Raw genomic sequence first — 20,275 nt, 5'->3', positions numbered from 1 at the left:
AGGTCCTTCCTAGATGTGTAGAGAAAGGACATTTAGACAGCTGGAACCAGATAGTCCTGGATGATAACCCTGGTCTCACCATGTGACCTTGGACTAGGTTCTTAAACTTTCAGATCCCCAGTTTCTCTCACCCATACAGTAAAGATACTATTATCTGCTGTAATAGGTTGGTATGAGAAATAGCTCCTACTGTGTATTTTGCACTTAGCAGACACTTAATAAATATTAATACACAATCAATATCCCTTTCATGAAATCACATTTCCTATTCTTTCTTTTTTTAGGGACAGCTAACCCTTTGATGGGCATGTCCGTCTTTTTAGCTGGATACAATATATCCACCACTGCAGGAGGACCGACCCTAAAACAGACCACGTGAAATGATCTTGGGCCTTGGCAAAGCCGCAGCTGTTTCTGGGTATATAAGGAATGGACGGGAGGGTGGGCTGTCTCACCTGAGCCCTCTCTATCCCGTCCAGATCTCATCCCTCCGCTGCTCGATCTCCTTAGCCTGTTCTTCACTGTCTTTCACTCCCTTCCTTCCTAGTGACTCTGTCCTTCCTTTCTCTACTGCTTTGGTGTGGCCCTAGGGCCACCCCATTCTGCCCCTTAAATCTGTACCCATAATTATTGACATCTGTCTTTAAAGCCCCAGGCTATGCTGCTGCCTTCCCAAAAGAACTGCCCCATCGATCACCCTTCCGCAGTCACCAGCTACCTCCCACTTCTCTTGCTTAAAGTGCTGAGTGTAAGGCTGTTTGTCATTGTATCAGTCTCTTCCCTACCCTGGACCTGTCTTCTTGGCTTAGCAGAAGTTTCCTTGTCCTTAGGAATGGAGACATTGTACTTCCTGCCCCATGTTCTTTCCCTAGAAACGCTCAAGGGGAAACCCTGCTGCCCCTGCCTTCTTTTTTCTTCTTCCTTTTTTTTTTTTGTTTTGTTTTTCAACTTACCAGGAATATTTGTGCAGTTCCTCAGCTTCTTATCCTTTGATACTCAAATGCTCCCTTGTTGGCCATTTTCCTTACAGCTTTCTCACCCCTACCCATGAGCCATTAGAAACTTGGACCACATAGTTTTGGATATGTGTCCTCTACTCTCTCCTGCGGAAATCCCCAAAATGATGATGGACTCCTTCAAAGTGGGGTGCTGTGGCTTTTATTTCTTTACCTTTAAGTTTCCACCCAGTCAGTGAATAAGAGGTGTTGCTTGAATGAAAGATGTGATGTAAGAAGCATAGGAACCATCGCGTGATTCTCCATCTGAGCAGTGACCTGGCACCCTCTCAGGCCACATCTTGCTCACCTGTTTCCTTCCCATCCTGGATTCCATGCTGTTTCCTTAATGGATGAACCCTTAGGCAGGGCAGGTAATGGTCTCTGTTGTAGTTTTTCTAACCCCCCCCCCCCCGCCCCAGTCTCCACCTTCGGGCTGCACAGCATGGCCTCCCTCAGCAAGAAAGCTCCTGAAGCCCAGTTGATCTCACCAACCTGGGCTCATACTAGGTTGGAAAGAGCCATGAAATCCATGCAGGAAAGTTTAAATGTGATTATTAGGCAAAACACAAAACTGATTTAAGATTTCTGAGCAGAGAAGGTGGCTGTTGGAGCAGCGACAAAACGGAGTCGTGTGCAAGGAAGAGGACTTCGGAGGCAGCAAGCCCAAGAGACTGGAGTATGAAAGGCCAGTGTACAGGCTCCGGCAAGTGGTGAAAAGACCCGGGAGATGGTCTAGGAATGGGGAGGAAAAGAATAGCTACAAGAAAGAATTAAAAGGAAACATTTAACAGTATTTGATAAATAACAAGACAAACAGAATAAAGAGAAGAGCTGACATATGTGTTATATATGTGTATATATATGTTATATATGTGTGTGTATATATAGTGTGTGTGCCTTGATAACTCCAAGCACTTTATATATTTATATATATATATATATATATATATATATATATATATATATATATATATATATATATTAATTTGTTGAAACCTTCTAATTACCTCCATACTGTAGACAATGAAACTGAGGTATAGGACCAAATTTGTAACAAGGTTTTGGGTTCAAGGTATCAAAACAACAACAGCAGCAGCAGCAACAACAATGTAGTTCACAACAGATCAAAGAAAGGTGGCAAAAGAAGATGGCTTGGTGAAGGTTTAGGAGTTCCACTTCTGAATTTGAGATGGCAAACCAAATGGTCACATGGAGCGAAGAGCTTTTCCCTTCTGCTTGATTTTGCCTAAAATATATTCAGATCCATTGTCCTGGCAAAAGCTACGGCTGTTTTCAAATGACATTCTGTTTTTCTTCTTTCTTACCTGCAGGGCAAGTTTCATCAGTTGCACAGAAGGGCCCTGTGCTTGGTAAAATGTTTTGCTGTTGCCATCTTAATAATTGTTGAACAAGGTGCCCATATTTTCATTTTGGACAGAGCCCTGCAAACTATGTATGGGGTTTTGCCTTCCTGATGGGACGTCTGTGATTGACATTCCAGATGTGAGCATTCACTTCACAATTCAGGCCTCCATCACCTTCAAGAAATGTTTGCTCCTTCTGCTGCTTTCATGAAACTGTTCTTTCCAACATCACCACTGATGCCATCAACTGCATTTTTATCTCAGTTAAGCTCTGCACTTCCAACACTGTTTTCAGTCTTTGCTTGAAATGATCTCTTTTAATTGTCATGACACATGTTTTCTGCTACTTCTTCATTTGCTTTTTTTTTTTGGTCTTGCATTGCCAGCTTTTTCTCTTGGTCCTGCCCCACATGTAGAGGTATCTTCCAAGACTGAACAATCAGTGGTTGAATTGTTCTGTTGCTCATTTACCCCATACAAGATAGCACACCTTTCCTTGGTATACACGTAAAAATGGAGTTCCATCATCCTTGCAGTATTCATTGTCTGAAACCTAACCACAAACCTGGGGCATGTCAGTCAGTTCTGGCTGCTATAACAAAAATATCATAGACTGGGTGACTTAACCAGCAATCATTTCTCACAGCTCTGGAGTCTGGGAAGTCCAAGATTAGGGTCCCCTCATGGTCAGGTTCTTGGTGAAGACCCTCCTCCTGGACTATAGACAGCCTGGTGGTATCCTCAGGTGGCAGAGGGCACTAATCTTGTAAGGGCACTAACCTCTCCATGAGGACTCCGCCTTCATGATCTAATTACCTCCCCAAGGCTTCTGTCTCCAAATACCATTACACTGGGGATTTGGGTTTCAACACAAACACCGTAACTCTTCTGAGGAACAGCCAGCCTTAGACCTGATTTCCCCTCTCATTACTTTTGCATTCTGAGTAACCTCATCGAATACCAAGGCTTTAAATATTATTTGCACACGATACTCAGAAAATGTATATCCTCCTCTGCATATCCTGTTTGAATTCCATATATATATATATCTACATGGTATTTCTGCATAGATGTCTAATAGGCATCTCAATTTTAACACATACAAAACTGAATTCTTGATTTTCTTTCAAACCTGCTTCTCCCACATGTTTCTCCATCTTAGTAAAAACAAACACACACACACACACACACACACACACACACCCACATTCTTCTGGTGCTTTAGTCCAAAATCTAGCAACCAAGTTTGACCCGTGTCTCTTTTTCACACCCTGTGTGCACTCCATCGACAAATCCTGCCAGCCCAACAGTCACACCTCCCCCTCTAGTGGAGCCACCTTCACCTGTTAGCTGCTCTGCTGCAATAGCCTTTTACTTTATCTCCCTGAGTCTATCGTTGCTCTTCTGCCTTCTCCACTCAGCAAAGTGATACTTTTAAAATTGAAGTTAGATCGTATTACAGCTTTCTGGAGTCAAGACTCTCCAATGTCACCCCTTTCCTACAGAGTAAAATCCAAAAATACTTGCATGGTTTGCAAGGCCTTACCTAATCTTGCCCTACTTGACCACGGATGCTCCTTGCCACTCTCCCTGCTTCCTCTGCTACATCCACACTGGCCTCCTTGCTGTTCCTCAAACCGACCAAGTACGTTCACACCTCCGAGTCTTTGCACTTGCTGTTCCATCCAGCTGAAGTGCTTCTCGCCCACTCATCTGCAAGGCCCTCTTCCTCACTTCCTTCGGATCCCACTCAAGTCTTCAGAGGGCTGTTCTCTAGTCACCCTACACCACAGGGGGCAAGCACAAGGCCTGTAGGCCGAATCTGGCCCTCCACCTTGTTTTATCTGGCCCAGCACCTTGTTTCTACCTAGTGGCAGTGCCGAGCTCCGTGCCCCTAGTTAAGGAGTAGTTACATTTATACAGTCCCTTTGAAGGCAACCGCGAGGCTGATATGGCCTCCCCAACCGTCCCCCACTCCCCGAAAATGAGTTTGACACCCCTGATGTACACAATGCATCCACTCCAGTCTCTGTCCATCTTACTTCTTTATTTTTCTCTCTTAGCACTCATCACCATCTGACACATTATAGGGTTACCTGTTTATTTGTTTAATGTCAGTTTCCATCCCACCGCCCAAATGCAATTTATGGAAGACCAGAACCTTTGATTTATATTCTCTTGTATCACTAAAATAATCGCTTAGCACATCTGGGCACTGAATAAGTGTTTATGGAGTGAAGGAATAACTGAGCTCCGCGCCTAACACCTCCCAGGCTTACCAGTCTTTGGCTAGGTGACAGTTTGTTAACTAAGAATAGCCATGTGTAACATATGCACCTTTGTGCAATCCTTCTGAATTTAGGTATTTTACATCCAACCAATGTTCTGCTTGGGGACTTCAGCTGAGATTGTTCACGAAGTATTACTCAAGCATAGCCTGATTTACACACCATAAAATATCTAAATGGTATCTAAATGGTACTTTATGGTCCATTGTGGTACTTTATGGTAGCTAAGATTTAGATACCATAAAGTATCTAAAATGACTAAGACTGTAAATCAGTATATTCAATTAATTGAAATTATCTCTTATACTTGAATGTGTATAAAACAGATGTGAATTTTGTTTAAAATCTTTGTCTCTCATCACAGAAAGAGTGGGAAGCAGTTTGGAAGTGAGAGGTGGCCAGATTCATGTTTTAGTCCATCACATTTCTTTCCTACCATCTTATTTCTCAAGGTTCTTGCGTGTCTGGTGACAGGCAGGGAGGGGTGGCGTAGTGCTTGAGAGGAGGGGCTCTGGAGCCAGATCGCGTTGGTTAAAATCCAGGCCCTGCCACATGTTAGCTTGTGTTCTTGGGCAAATTACTTAACTTCTGTGAGTTTTAGTTTCTCTGTCTGGGCTGAGACGCTCTGCCTCTAGGTTGTCCTGAAGATTTAACAGGTTAATCCATATAAAGCACAGGATTGGCACATAGAAAGTACATGTTAGCTGTGATTATTATTAATATTCCTCCTGATAAAACAGCTGTCACTTCTTAGAGTTTTACTGTCCTCGCTCCTGGGCACCTGGCCCAGGATTTACTGCACAATACTGTGTCCAATTGGTATAACCGCCACACCCTTGGAGCCCTGGTTGCTCGTGTTATATGCTAAGTCTTCTTCTTTTCTCCTCCTACCCCACTTACTTCCTTTTCTCCTTCTCATAAATTCTGCCTTTCCTTACTTTCTTCTTTGTTTCCTCTCTCATACACTAGTCTGTTCTACGTTAGCTCTCTCTCTGTCCTCTTCTGTATTCTTCTGCTTTTCCTCCTGCTGTCATTCACAGAGTAAGATTTCTGGAGGAAAAGGACCTGTCATGTCACCAGGAAGAGTCCCCTGAAGCAAATCTTTCAGAACTCTCACATCCTGGGCAGAATTTTGTTCCTTCAAGCGGTCTCAGCTTTAGAGCTCAGAGGCCCTTCATCAAAGATCGTCCGCTCCTCGAGTTGATCAGAAATGCCATCTCAGTACGCTTATCCCTTCTGTAAGTTGTATCAGCAGCATCCAGTGCTTTAGAAAACACTGTCTTGTCTTGTCAACAATTGTGAGCTAACCCCCCAATTGCCCATAACCTATTGCACTGGCTTGTTGCTCCTAGGAGGCATCAATGAAATAACGTGGTTCTTTGGTGCCTATTACAGTTCAGTTCCAGTATGATAGGAAGGAATGGAAGATATGTTCACTGGAAACATTTTTTACCTTTCTCCTATGAGTAGGAGAGTAGTTCCTAGAGTAGGAACTCCTTGAGTGAAAGGACCATTCCTGCGGTATTCGTTTTTAGTGCACACAACTAGGGTTCACCTTAGTGCTTTACAATATGTGGTCAGTAAAGAAACATTCCCTGAATTTTTGTTTTCTAAGAATAAGATAAATGTGCCCTGGTTGGCTGGAACATCGTCCCATACACCAGCAAGGCTGCAGGTTCGATCGCTGGTCAAGACATACACTTAGGTTGAGGATTTGATCCCCAGTCAGGGCATGATGGGAGGCAACTAATCAATGTTTCTTTCATATAGATATTTCTCTGTTCCTCTCTCTCCCACCTTTCTCCCTTCCTGACTCCCTAAAATAATAAACATATCCTTGGGTGAGGATTAAAAAAATAAATAATTAGGTAAATGTGGTAAAAAAATTCTGAGTACACAAAGACTAAAAAATAAAACATGAATAAGGGCAGTGCTTTATGTGATTGTCATTTGGGCAGCTTTGTAAAACATAAAATTCTAAGCACTAAACTGTTGCACTGGTTCAAAAAAACTACCACAAATCTCTATAGTCCTATGAATTTTTATAGCATCTCTTCTGTAGCAATTATTACTATAAGTTATAGTGATATGGAAATATATCTTAATTCTATTACTTGTAAAACTCCTCAGGGAACTAGTTCTTAACTGTTGTACCATACACATCATACACATTCACTACAAGTTTGCTAAGTAAATGAATGAGTAATTATTAAATGGATAACATTCTACTTCCATTCACTCAGAATGTTTGAAAAGATTTTACACGATTGAATGGTCTTAATAAGTAAAAGTTACTATTTATACGATCTAATGATTGACATTAAAATATAAAATTAAATAAGTCAAAATTAAATTAAAAATAATGTTATTTTTATGAGTTCCAGTCAAGATAGTGGAATAGTTTTCCTGAGTTGTAGTTGACAAATAAAAATTGCATATTTTATGGAAAAAAACCAAAAAGCACTTCAAGATCTTTAAGTTAAAAAATTTGGAGAAACCAACTGGTCTCCTAAAAATATAACTTTATCTTTTTTTTTGTCTACCAGTACTTTACCATGCCTTTAAAAAAATATGCTTTTCCAGATTGTCTGCTTTTATGAATTCTGAATAAAAGGCAATTTTATATTTTGGTTGGAAAGAATTAAGAAGGCTAAAGTACTTCAAAAAGACAATATAACATTGAACCAAAGTGATTAAACTTATTGTATTTTAATTTTTCTTTAATACATCTGTATCTTGACATATTACATTTCTAGACCAAAATGGTTTCTACATCTCTTTTGCTTGAGCAGGAGGAAATCATTATAATGAAAAGAGTTATTGAAAATGGTCCATATTGTGTAATTCCCAGGGTAAATGGGCTGAGTAGCAAATATTTCTGTTCTGAACTGTTTTATACCGAAATGTGCATTATTAAACCCATTTGTTGAACGCATTGAAAGATCAAATATCCTCCTAACCCGACACTGGAAAATGTTTATTTGCCATTCCTCTCTTTCCTTTGCTCAGATCTTATTAGATACTGTTTCTGAGTTTTCTGGAATCCATCCCGATTAGAGGGGAAAAAATCATAGATGAAGAAAACAGGAAAACAGAATTTACAATTTATAAACACATTTTAAACAAGGTTGTAAGAAATTTAAAATAGTACACATAATAGAAACAGCATGTGGGAAAGCATACAGAATGACATGGTGGGTGACTCTTTTCTACACTATCGTGAAGATCCTATGCATTTGAAGAACACAAAAAAGCACAGTAGTCATTAGGCTATAAGAACTTGAGTGTAGTGAAAAGAATGGTCATGATCAGGATGGTTTGGGGGGATGTCATGTCCCTTTGATTTCATAAGTATGGTACTTTATGTATACTGTATTTTTATATGTTTAACTATTGTCCTTTAAAACATTGTGTGTGCAATCAAGTTATTTTATTTCATTTTGAGTAACTATATGGGAGCCCAATTATCCATGTTCCAATTACCACCAAAAATAAATAAATAGTTAAAGCCTTTGCCGAAACATCAATAAAACACCCAAACACTAGAGTTGAAGGTAGTTTCAACAGCTGGAGTGGAAGGAGCAGAAAGCAGTCCCCCTTTTTGAGGGTCCTGTCCTTTCTTCTCCAGGAACATTATTTATTGAGGGCTGAACTGGAAGTAGGACATCCACATGTTGATTCATTCATTTACTCATTCATTCAATAAATACCTATTAAGTGCCTGCCAGCTCGGCACTAAGCATGGGGGCGTATTATAAGAAGTTCTTAATATGGTATTGTAAACTCTGGAGAGATCTCAAAATTAAAAATAAAGAATTGAAAGTCATAAATGGTTGTAAAAGTGCCTTTGAAGCTGACGGAAATTGAGGAAAATTAAGTGGAGCAATTACGAGACTAGTTATATTCAATTGCTTCAGGAGGTCTTGCTGTGAATGATACAGGAAATATTCAAGCGGTTTGAGGCACACAGGTGGGAATTATGTGTGTAGAACTGTTGGGGACAATATTCCCAGCAATAAATGTTGGTGGCATTCCCAGCACAGTAGAGGTGAGCCTGAGTGTGTTTGTGTGAGCCCGAGCACTATCAGGTCTTCTCCAGAAAAACTGGGCAATGTGTATGTTGTGGCTTTGTCCACTGGTGGATTGCAAGAATGTGATGGGAGCCTCGGTGTTGGAGAGGGCAATAATGGCTGAGAAAAGTTCATGAATAGATTAAACTATGAAGGATTTAGTGTTTATTGAACGTGGTTAGCAAAGCCGGGAAGGGCATGGGAAGGGGAGGGGTGGGTAGACATTGGGGTTGTGTAATAAAAACACACTCTGATTGCCTGTGATGCTTAAATTCAGGGAGCAATCTTGCTGGTATGTGGCTCAAGCAGGGTGGAGTTGGAGGGCTGCAGTAACAAGATCACAGGACTCTACAGTTGAGGTAACTGATGGGTCCCTAGCACAAATTTCGAAATTGTCAGAAGTGATGAGGTTGTGGAAGAAAATTAGAAGCCAGGTGTTGTATCCATCTAGAGAGGTGGAAGTGGGTCTCACAGGAGGTTAGTAAACAGCACCTGTGATGTCTGTAAGACAGTGGAACAGAGAACTGGTGTTGATTTTACATGAGGAGGAAAATAGAAGTTGACAGTTGAATAGTCCACAAATTTAAAGTCTGGGCTTGTAGGTTACTGGGGAAAAATTTCCAAAAGCAGTATAATTTAGTTTGAAGATATACGATATATAATCAGATAATTACATTTTTCTAGATTCATTCAAATTAATGTTAATTTCTTGTTGATTTGGTTGTTCATCATTATGGGTACAGTTTCCCATAAGAAAAAGATGTTATTTAATATTCTGCTTCAATTCCTTTTTGTTGTTTTTCTTTATAGTGTCCTAGTTTTAAAAATACCAAATAGTGGGAGGATATACTTCCCCAAATATCAGATACCTTAGGCTTTTTACATACATTAAGAATGAGATCCAATGGGTAAAAACACTAAACTAAGAACATGTTATTTTTCGAAGCAATTCTCTGTATCAAAAATGAAGACAAGGTATTATTCCTATTTGTTCGAATTAATACCATAATTTATGTAATCCTACTTACATAATCATAGCCTTGATTTGTTTTTGAAACCACCATTATATTACATATGTAAAAAATATAACATAGAATTATTGAAATGTGTGCTTTGGCATTACAATAAAGAAAACATATTTTTATATTTTCTGACATTTGAATAATGGTCTGATTTATAATCCCACTAGTATATTTGTAGATATTCTGACTATTGCAAAGCCAATTTCTTGTATGAATAGCTACCTTACTTAAAAAGCATAGTAAATGCTATTTAAATCACAACACAATAAATTTCTTCCAAGAAAATTCTTTAGTAGGGGTAGTCTCTTGTAGCAGGAAAGGTTGACATTGACGAACACCTGTCCTTTACAGTTACACACTGAAAGGCAGTTATTCTTACATTTATTATGCTTACATTTATTACACTGCTGTAATGCTTGCCTGACAATTTGAAAGATTTCATAACGACAATACTGTTTGTGCCTTATCACTAAGAGCAAACAAACTCCATTCATTCATTGGGATGAATTTATTACTCTTCAATCCTTATTTAAGTATACCAAGTTCATGGAACTCCAAAGTAAAACGTTACTACTTTCCTACTTTCCTCCTGCAGTGTTAATTCTCCTTTGGAAGACTGCCATGCTGTCTGCTGGATCCTCCTCTTAGTCTGTGTGATATGACATCAAAGGGCTTTCATTTTCTGTATCAATTAGGCTGGCTGTCTTGTCTCAATGAGATTAAGTAGCCTCTGGAGACTAGTGCCACCAGAGCAGAGGGTCTATGAGCTGATGGTTAGCATACCACATGGCAATATTAATTCTTTCTAAGCCATAGTTTGTCTAATCTGATGTCTCTCTTTTATGACTGTGTCCCTGGCCTATTTGTTCGGGGCAACCATGCAGTGCATGCCAGACTTGATAATCAGTGGTCTGAGTTTCTGAAAAGGCTGGAGAGACATGTGGATTCTCTCCTAGCATTAACATATTTCCCACTCTAAGGAGAGCCCCAGCTTTTTTTTGTTGTTGTTGTTTCTTTGACTTTTTTTAAAGAATATGAAGTACCAGAATATTTTACTTCAAATAAGTTCTAAATCCTACAGAATGACCCCCAATCCAGAATTTACTCCAATGTTGCTTCAAGGAGGAGTTATCAAAAGCATCTGTGGAGCCCCGGGCAAAGCTATGTAAGCCTGATATTAGTCCTGCTATAAAGTGGCCTGTTCTGTATCTGCAAGTTCATAGTCTGAATTTTCTACAGTCATATTTAACCATGTTTCTTGAGATAAGACTTTAATGATCTCACTAGAGAAAGTGAAGCAATGTTTTTAAAAGAGTAAACAAGACACTGGTATTTATCAGCAGCATTCTCTCTCAGCAGACTCAATCTCACTACACTTTCAGAGATTTCCTAGCCAAATGCTTTGTCAAGGAAAAAGAGTTTGTCAGGCAGAAACTTACCGAGTTCGCTTTCCTTACTACCCTCAGACTCCTCTAGCTTTCAACTTATTTGTTCCTTCTTCCCTTTTGTCCCAGGAGAAAAATTTCTATCCCTTTCTAAGACTCAGGCTTCATCCTGTGCCCCAAAGATCTGTCCTCCTCAGTGTCTCCCCTGATGTGTCCATTTTTCACCCATCCTTCTCTTCTGGGTACGCATGTGTTCAAGACTCCACCAGATGTCAAAGAAATAATACACAGCGACAAAAACGACCACTCCTTCTGTAGCTTGACTTCCTTTTTTTCTGGGCTAATGCCTTGCATCTCACCTTTTCTTCATCACTAAGTTCTTAAGAAAGAAGTCTACAAGGGTTATTCTGTTCATTAGCTCCGATTCCCTTTGTAATCCACTGCCACCTCATTTCTGTCCCCACCTTGTTGCCCTCACCAAGGCAGGTAAGAACACCCAGTCACCAATCAATGGACACTGCTCAGTTCTCCTACTTGCCTGTCTTCTCCATTTGCCACTAACAATTGGTCCCCCCAGCAGGAGAGCATCTTCCCTACTGAGTTCAGTTTCACTTGCTTCTCTTGGTCCCCCTTGTACATACTTCTTTTTTAAAAAAAGATTTTATTGTTGTTCAAGTACAGTTGTCTGCATCACCCCCGACTCCCCCCACACCCTGGCCATCCTCACTTCCCTCCCCTGATCCCACCCCACCTCGTATATACTTCTAAGTATCCTGCCTCTTCCCTCATTTTCTGTTCCTATGCCCATTCCTTTGAGGTTGGGGTTCCCTAGGTTTCTTTGACATCCTTCTCTCCTCTTCCCTCTCACTTTTTCTCCACTCCTAGGCAATTTCACATTGGCCTGACTGCTCCTCCAGCGACAGAGCTGCATGTCCATCTGCTCATAGGTATTCTCCTTGGGGCATCGCAAAACTCAACACACCTGAAGAATTGACATGGCACCCTCTTTCTGTGGCTTGTTCACACAAATTCCTCTTCTCATTCTCCCAGCTCAATCAGGACCTCATTATCCTTCCAGCATCCAAGAGCGAATCATGACCCTCTTTCTTATTTCCTAACTTCTCAGTTCTGCCTCCTGAGAAACCTTTCTTCTGCGCCTTCATTCTTCATTCCATTGCTTCAGTCTAGATCATAGCTCATCACCTCACACTTGGAAGGTTGTATCCAGTCTTTTCTTCAGTCATATTTCTACTTGTAGTCACAAGAGTGACTACAGGAGTAAGGACTTTCTTCAATTTCCAGCTGCCTACAAGATATGCTCCAGTCCACACTCCTTAGGATGGCATGCGATCCCCTTCAGAATACATCCAAGTCTAGTTTTCTAATTACTTGCTGGTCTCCCACTCCCCTGTGCCTTTATGCACACCAGATTGCTCCCTATCTGTGCCTTGAGAGTAGGATCTAGGTGCTCCTTTTTCCTGGTATATTCCCTTTTCTTCTCTTCTCTGCCTGGCAAATCTTGATTTCTCCTTTTATATGGAGTTCTAATGTACAAGTCTTCACTGACCACAGTCCTTACTGTATTCCCACAACTTCTACAAAATTAATTGTTCTGCCTTTGGTGTTCCCATAGCATTTTGTGCATATGTCCACTTAAAGTCCTTGTCTTGTTGTCTTATGCTATTTTTCTGCTGGTCTGTCTCTCCCAGCAGACCTCCAGCTCTTCTAAAGCCATGTCCACCTTTTCCCCTGTGCCAAAGATGCTTCCCAAGCTCTGTCTGTGTCTTCAAGATGAAATAGGGAGCTTTAGCCAATGGCTTCAGGCAGCATTAATAGCCCTCTGTCCTACAATTTTCTATTTGTGTTCTCTATTAAAGCAATTATTATATTGAAGTTACATGTTACTTTTCCATCTCTGCCCACTAGCCTGAGAGTATCTTAGAGCAGGGACCTCATCTTACTCATCACTGCCATCCAAGTGCTTATCACAGTGCCTAAAACACAGTAGGTACCAAATACCCCTTTATTATGTGCATTTGAGTTCTTTTTCAACATCAAATGGTGTTTTTGTTTGTTTTGTTTTTATTGAGGAATTGGCATTTTTGTTTTTGGACAACTTTATAGGATACATTATATAAAGTGCTTATTAATTTATGGTGAACATTTCACATACATGACTATCACCTGCATAGATAATAAAAAAATCTCAATTGCCAGAGAAGGATCATATTAAGCTGGTAGAAATCAATCTTGATTTGTGGAAACAGAGACTGAGAGAGCACTGAATTACCAGGAAAAGAGTGAACACATAAAGTGATGTACAGTGCTTTCTCATGGCACTGGATTGCCAATGAATGTGTAACATTCCACACCCTAGAGTTATTTTTTATTAATAATTATTAATCCCATCTATTAGAAAAGTGAGAATCAAAAAGATGGTAATCGAAGTTACTTAACAAAGTTATGCTAAAAACCAAAATTTACACTAAAAATCTCGTTTGTTCCCAGAACCTTAGTGTCTCTACAGAGCATCTTCCTACTGGTGTTTTCCTCATAATCACCAAGTTATGGGACAGAAGAAAACATAATCATATTTTTGATTAGCTGAGGTGGGCTTAAGGGTGAACTGGGGAAAAATTATGGGGAAGCAAAAAATCAGCTCTATTCTCTTCCTCCCACTCCCCTATCCTAAAAGATTTGCACAGATAATACATATTCAGCATACGAAAATCAGTCAACCTGGATAAGACCCTGGGCTATACACTGGGAGGCGGGGCTGAGTGAGTATAATTTCAGAGTCCTCATCTTCCATGTCACAGGTCGCAAACACAAGGCCCATGAGCCGAGTCCAGCTTTCCACGTTGTTTTATCTGGCCTGGCTCCTTGTTTTTACCTGGCAGCAACACCAAGCTCTTGCTTAACAGTTAAGGAGTAGTTACATTTATACAGTCCTAAAATTACATTCAGCCCTTTAAAAACAACTGCGTGGCTGATGTGGCCCTGGTGAAGATGAGTTTGATACCCTTGTTAAATGCTCACAAACTGTGAGTTCCTTTGTGATCTCTCCACTACCTATTTACTTTAGGTGATTTAAATCACTGGTCATACAAATCAGCAATTATATTTAATAACTCCACATTTTCTTTTAGCGTGGCGAGTCATCTCAAAATATGGCTGTTTGAGTCAATCCAATACAGCAAATACCATTGTATTTTTTCTCTTGTGTGTGTGTGAACATAATTTTTAAAACTTTTTTTATTGTTGACACTGTTACAGATGTTCCCCATTTCCCCCCACCCTTTATTCCCCTCCACCCAGCCCCCCTGGCCTTTTTTTCCCCCCTGGCCTTTTTCTTTCTTTTTTCCCCTGAGTCATGTTGTACTGCGTTATGGGTATTTCCCAATAGTACCAACCCATGTACGTACATTTTCACTTAGGCCACGTCCTGCTTCCTACACTCTTCTAATCTTCATTTATGAATCACTCAAAATTTTACCTATTCCAGAAATTACACACTTACTTTTCAGTATATAATAGCCACTCTGCCTCCCTTATTTAAAATATTTTTAACATTCCTCCTAAATGAACTCACCATTGCTCATCCTAATTTGCATAATTATAATTGTCTCTTATGAGTAATTATCAAGACTTTTTTTCCCCCTTGCTCATCATTTTTTATTTTTTGTAGAGGGTGGAGGAGTTGGGAGTTGTTCTGTCACAGGGAGAAGGCATGTGGCTATAAAGGCACTTTTATTTAACATTCATTATCTACTGGGCATTGGCTCATTTAAAGAGTGTGAGGCAGGTTGGGATCTGAGAAGCGAGGAACTGAGTGGAAAGCCATTTGTCTGTATCAGAAAAGTATCAAGATGGAGAGCACCAGGTGCAGAGACGTGACCTGGGCCTGCTGGAGGATTTGGGGTTTGGGAGTTTAACTTGAAGGATGAAGAGAAAGCACTCCTGTTATACTAGAATTAGGACACCACACTTCAAGTTTAAAAATAATTTTAGCTTTACACAATGAGATAAGATTTGGGAATTTCCATAGAGAGGTAGTTTAGGTTTAAATTATAAGATGCCTCCTGGGAATGAAAACATAATTGACTATTGAGGATAGATGGGATGTTTAGGAGTTCATAATTGTCCTTTTCAATATATAATAAGTATAAATAAACATATATATATATATGATAAAGATATATTTAAACAAGATATATTTAATCATGGTTTTAAAAATTCAAATAATGAAAAGTAAGTCTTCCTGTTTATCTTCCTTGTTCGTAGATTCCCTTCCCATCTTCCCTCTCCCCCAACTCCTCTTGCTGGACAAAACCACTGCTTGCTAGTTGTTACTTATCCCATACAAATTCTGTGAATTTACAAACATATGTGTGTGAATTATTCTTTTTTTCACCACACAAATGATAGCATGCTATGTATTGTACATGGTCTGTACCTTACTTTTCCCTCTGATAAGACCTTTCCTTATGACGATATAGAGTTGCCTTATGCTTTATAACCACTGCAAAATTTAATTAACCATCCCTCTGATGGACATCGGGGTTGTTTACATTCTTCTGTCATTATAAAACTATACTGCGTCATGATTGAGCAGAAAGAACAACGTGACAATCTCCTGATGGGAGAGCAGGCAGCAGGGTTGGACAGAATGAACCGTTACTTTCAAAGGAGCCATGCATTTGGAGGTTCTAGTTCCCTGTGTGCCTCACTGTCATGCAGAAGTGGGGGGAAACACGGGTGCTTCCTGAGAGGGCCACTTAATGTTGCTTCCCTATCAGATTGGGCATGTCTATTATGTGGAGGCGTGATATAAAGTATTCCAAGTCTTATGTGGCAGTGTGGTGAATGTTAGGAATATACTTGAGTTATTTGAGGAGGAAACTACAATGGTGTGGAAAGAGTATTGAGTTTGGGACCCAAGGACTTAGTTTGAGCCTCAGCTCTGCCTTTTACTGGCATGATCATTGGAAGCTATTTTAGCTTTTCTGAGCCTTATTTTCTTCCTCTGTAAAATGGGGATAATAGCATCACACTCAGGTTTTGAGGATTTAATGAGATAATGCTTATGAAGTGATTATGTAAGCTGGTGGTTATCAAACTTTAGTGAGTTTTTTGATTCAGAAGGTCTGGAGTGGAGCTTGAGATTTTACATTATATTTCTAGTAAATTCACACGTGATGCTGTTGCTGCTGGTGTGGAGGCCAGCATTTGCGAAACACTGGTATAAGCTCATTAGGCACTCATAGGTGGTGTTACTGTTTTTGTCATTACAGCTATTCTCCAAGAAAGAACGGTACCTTTACCTATGTCCTTAGGGAAATGAAGAGGCAATGGTGATCACCTGTGAATTTAAGTAAAAACTCTGCCTGCTGCTTGACTACAATGAAAATCACAAAAATGTCCAAAGAAATTGCATTTGTTGGGGGAAGGGTATTAAACACGTAATTATGCACACTTCAAGGTTATTTAAATGTTCATGCACCTCTGAATTTGCTGGTTAACAGCACTTGACAGGAAGTGGAAGTACAAAAATAAACAAGAAAGGCTCATCTCGTGGCACTGCTGCCTTAACTGAACACAGGAAGTCCTGGAAATCTTGCAAGACTGTCTGTTCCTTCGTGATGTCTAGTCTGATTTCAAGACCCCAAAGTATTTTATGTTTGTATTAGTCAGGGTTCTCCAGAGAAACAGAACCAACTGGAATATATATATTCCTATCTATCTACCTATCTACCTATCATCTATCTACCTCCAAATATTTTTATTATAAGGAATTGGCTCACACAGCTATGGAGGCTAAGGAGTCTAGACCCAGGAGAGCCCATGGTATAGTTCCAGTCTGAGAACCAGAAAGCCAGTGGTGTAAGTTGCATTCCAAGTCTGAATCAAAGACAGTGAAAGACCCAAGTTTCAGCTCAAGGATAGTCAGGCAGGGAGAGAGAGTTCTTTCTTACTCAGATTTTTATTCTATTCAGATCTTCAATGGTTTGGACCAGGCCCACCCACACAGGGGAGGACAATCTGTTTTACTCAGTCTACTGATTCAAATGTTAATCTTACCCAGAAACACCTTCGCAGACATACTCAGAAATAATGTTTAACCTGTTATCCAGGCACTGTGTAGTCCAAACAAGTTGACACATGGCATTTACTGTCATAATGTTGTTAATGAATATCTGAAATGAGCTACCCCTAGTTTATCATTGGCTTTCTAGCTACAGTGCTGCTTCAAAATATGTGAAATTTCAAGGGGCACAAACTTCAACTGTGGTTATGTATATTGTTAGTTTCATATTCTAGTTGTCACACATTTTACAGTGAAATATTTTAATGAACTACTTATAGTGAAACCTCAAAATATTTTTTAACAGAAAATTTGGGTTAGTAACAGCCAGTGGCTGTCATCAACTATCACCATCATTGTATTTATTAGAAGAAAGGTGATGCCAACAGATCTGTCTGACAATGTGTAAGATACTCTTCAATATTTAAATACAGGGGTGGGCACAGTTGGTTCACAGTTGTAACACAAATAATACAATAACTAATGAATAACAATACAAGAATAAACTTGGTTTCACGTACTCACAACTGTAAACCTACATTTGCTCACCCCTGAATATGCTAAGAATAGTTCAGAGTTATTTATTTGTTGTCACATATGTGTAGGAGTCTAGACATTTAACTTTTAGCACTGAAGTATTATCTTCTGAAAATTGCCATAGACATCCCGTACCCCCATCCCAGCTAATACATACAGCCTGTGGAGTGATAGACATGCCATAATACACTCCTACGGTCCCAGGAGCTATTCTAAAATACAATATTAAGATAGTCATAGGAGTTTCATGTTCAATTAGAAGAGTGATGAAGCAAAATTTCCCACCTTGGCACAGTAAGAAGAAAATGTTGAGTAAGGCTTTTGTGGATCTGGCATCTTAATGTGGTGGGTTTCCTTGCTTTCCATCTCATCGAATTCCCATCTTGACAATGTACAGCTATTTCCTTTGTAATACAGGAACTCTCCCTTACAGAATCGTTTCCCACAGCTGGCTTTCATCACTTCTTGATAGGTACCTAAATATTTCAGTTTCTTCCACTTTATTTTCCCCTAACAATAACTGCTGCCCAATCAAATCATTCATCTCATCCCCTGTATAAGTATTTGGGGTATTGAATGAGTGTTTATCAGGCACCATTTAGAATCCCCTATTTTCTCTTGTTTGGCATTTTCAGACTCTTGGTCTCAATTATGTTTGGAAGTTCAAGTGTCCTTAACCATTCAAAAAGTTTGAGTTCAAAATTCATTGTGCACTTTTTCTTTCCAACTTGCCCTATAGAGACTTTTGTGTGTAAATAAAAGACTAACCTTAAAATCTAAGACTTATTGCAGGGCAGAGCTCCTGACCCTCCCAAGGCACCGCGCCCCGGATACCCGGAGAAAGAGCCGCTGCTTCCTCTTTTGTCCCTCGAGGCTCCTCACTCAGGTGGCCAGTGTCTAGGTCTGACCTTGAGGTACTCAGGCTACCCTGCTGCCTGCAGGTGGCTACTCCTCAGTTGCAACAGGTTTTGGTGCTACTCCTCACCCAACACGATCCCTGTTGGGCTGGATAACATGGTCAATTACGCAGCGTAGCTCAATGAGGACTACTTCTCTGGAATGGCAGCCAACATGTCAGGGGACCTTCTGAGGAGCCAACGTGCCAAACCTCTCCCCTGGGGCCCCGAGGGCGGTTACCCTTCTGTCCCCCCTGGGGGTTATGGGTAACCCCCTTCCATCCAGCAGTCAGTTCCTCTGTAGGGAATGCACCTGCCCCTGGAGGAAACCCACCATCTGGGATGCCTTCTTACCTGCCACACCCAGGGGCCCCTGTGCCAGGCCAGCCCATGCCGCCTCCTGGACAGCAGCCCCCAGGGAGTTGTCTACCAATGCCACCTCCTAGGTGGCAGCCGCAGCAGCCAGTGCCAACCTACCCAGGATAGCAAGGGTCCAAGGATGTCCCCTGCCATGCCCCCAGCCCAGCTTGGGAAGTGAAACATCATCACAGATGCTTCTGGCTTCTGTCTTTTGCGAGACACCAGGGTCCTTTGAAAAGCCATGTATGAAGGCTTTGAGAGCGAGGAGAGGCCGTCGGCAAAAGCCTGCGGGGTGGCTCCAATGAGCAGTGGCAGCAGATCCTCCTGTCCTTGGAGACAGGTTCCGGGAACGATTCGATTAGAGATCTGGAATCTGAACCATCAGGAAACTTTGAGAAGACCACCTTGGCTATGATGAAGACCCCAGTCCACTTGAAGTTTATAAGCTAAAGGAAGCCCTCAAGCGGGCTGACACTGATCAAACCTGCCTGATGGAGACCCTCGCCTCCCACAGCCACAGGCACATCCAGAAACTGGGCAGGGCCCACCTAACAGAGTCCAAACAGAATCCAAACAGTCCCTGGAGGAGGTGGTTCGAAGCAACATGGCCTGGCACTTCCAGTGGCTCCTCAGCTCTCTCTCTCTTGGGGAAACGGGATGGAAGCACACATATGGACATGTCGCTTGCTCCAGAGATGCTAGGAGCTGTACACAGCTGGGGAGAACCGCCTGGAAACAGATAAGTCAAAGTTCAGTGCAGTGCTGTGCTCCTGGAGTCGGGCCCACCTGGTGGAAGCTTTCAACGAGTATCAGGGAATGGCAGATCAAGACATTGAGAAGAGCATCTGCCTGGAGATGTCCAGGGACCTGCGGCAGGCCATGCCAGCTGGTGTGAAATGTCTCAGGAGGACCACACCTTCTTTGCTGAAAGGCTCAACAAGGCCATGAGGGGAGCAGGAACAAAGGCATGGACCTGACTCTCATTACGGCAGCTTGCAAGGGTCCAGGGATGTTGCCCCTGCCATGCAGGGGTGAGGCATCTGAATGGAGAATTAGCGGCTGTACAGCAAGTTGCTGTACCTCAGAAGAGACACCTTGTGGGATTACGGGAAGATTCTGCTGAAGATCTGTGATGGCAACCACGGAGCAATGACTGGCAACTCACTTCTGTCCACCTGCCAGCAACAGTGATGCCAGGAAAAGGCCAAAAGAACATCAGTCTGTTTCTACCAAACCCACAAAATAACCCCCCAGGTATCCCAGTGCAATA

At 41.1% G+C, this 20,275-nt stretch overlaps 1 pseudogene; it reads left to right on the top strand.

Moving 5' to 3' along the window:
* The first annotated feature begins 658 nt into the window (after positions 1–658).
* On the top strand, positions 659–19,982 carry LOC123811200 (annotated as a pseudogene).
* The last annotated feature ends 293 nt before the right edge of the window (positions 19,983–20,275 follow it).

Source organism: Phyllostomus hastatus, unplaced genomic scaffold, assembly GCF_019186645.2.
Source record: "Phyllostomus hastatus isolate PE091 unplaced genomic scaffold, TTU_PhHast_1.1 phas_scaffold_78, whole genome shotgun sequence".
Taxonomy (NCBI): domain Eukaryota; kingdom Metazoa; phylum Chordata; class Mammalia; order Chiroptera; family Phyllostomidae; genus Phyllostomus; species Phyllostomus hastatus.
Note: the sequence above shows the minus strand (reverse complement) of the source record. Positions and strands in the feature narration are given on the sequence as shown.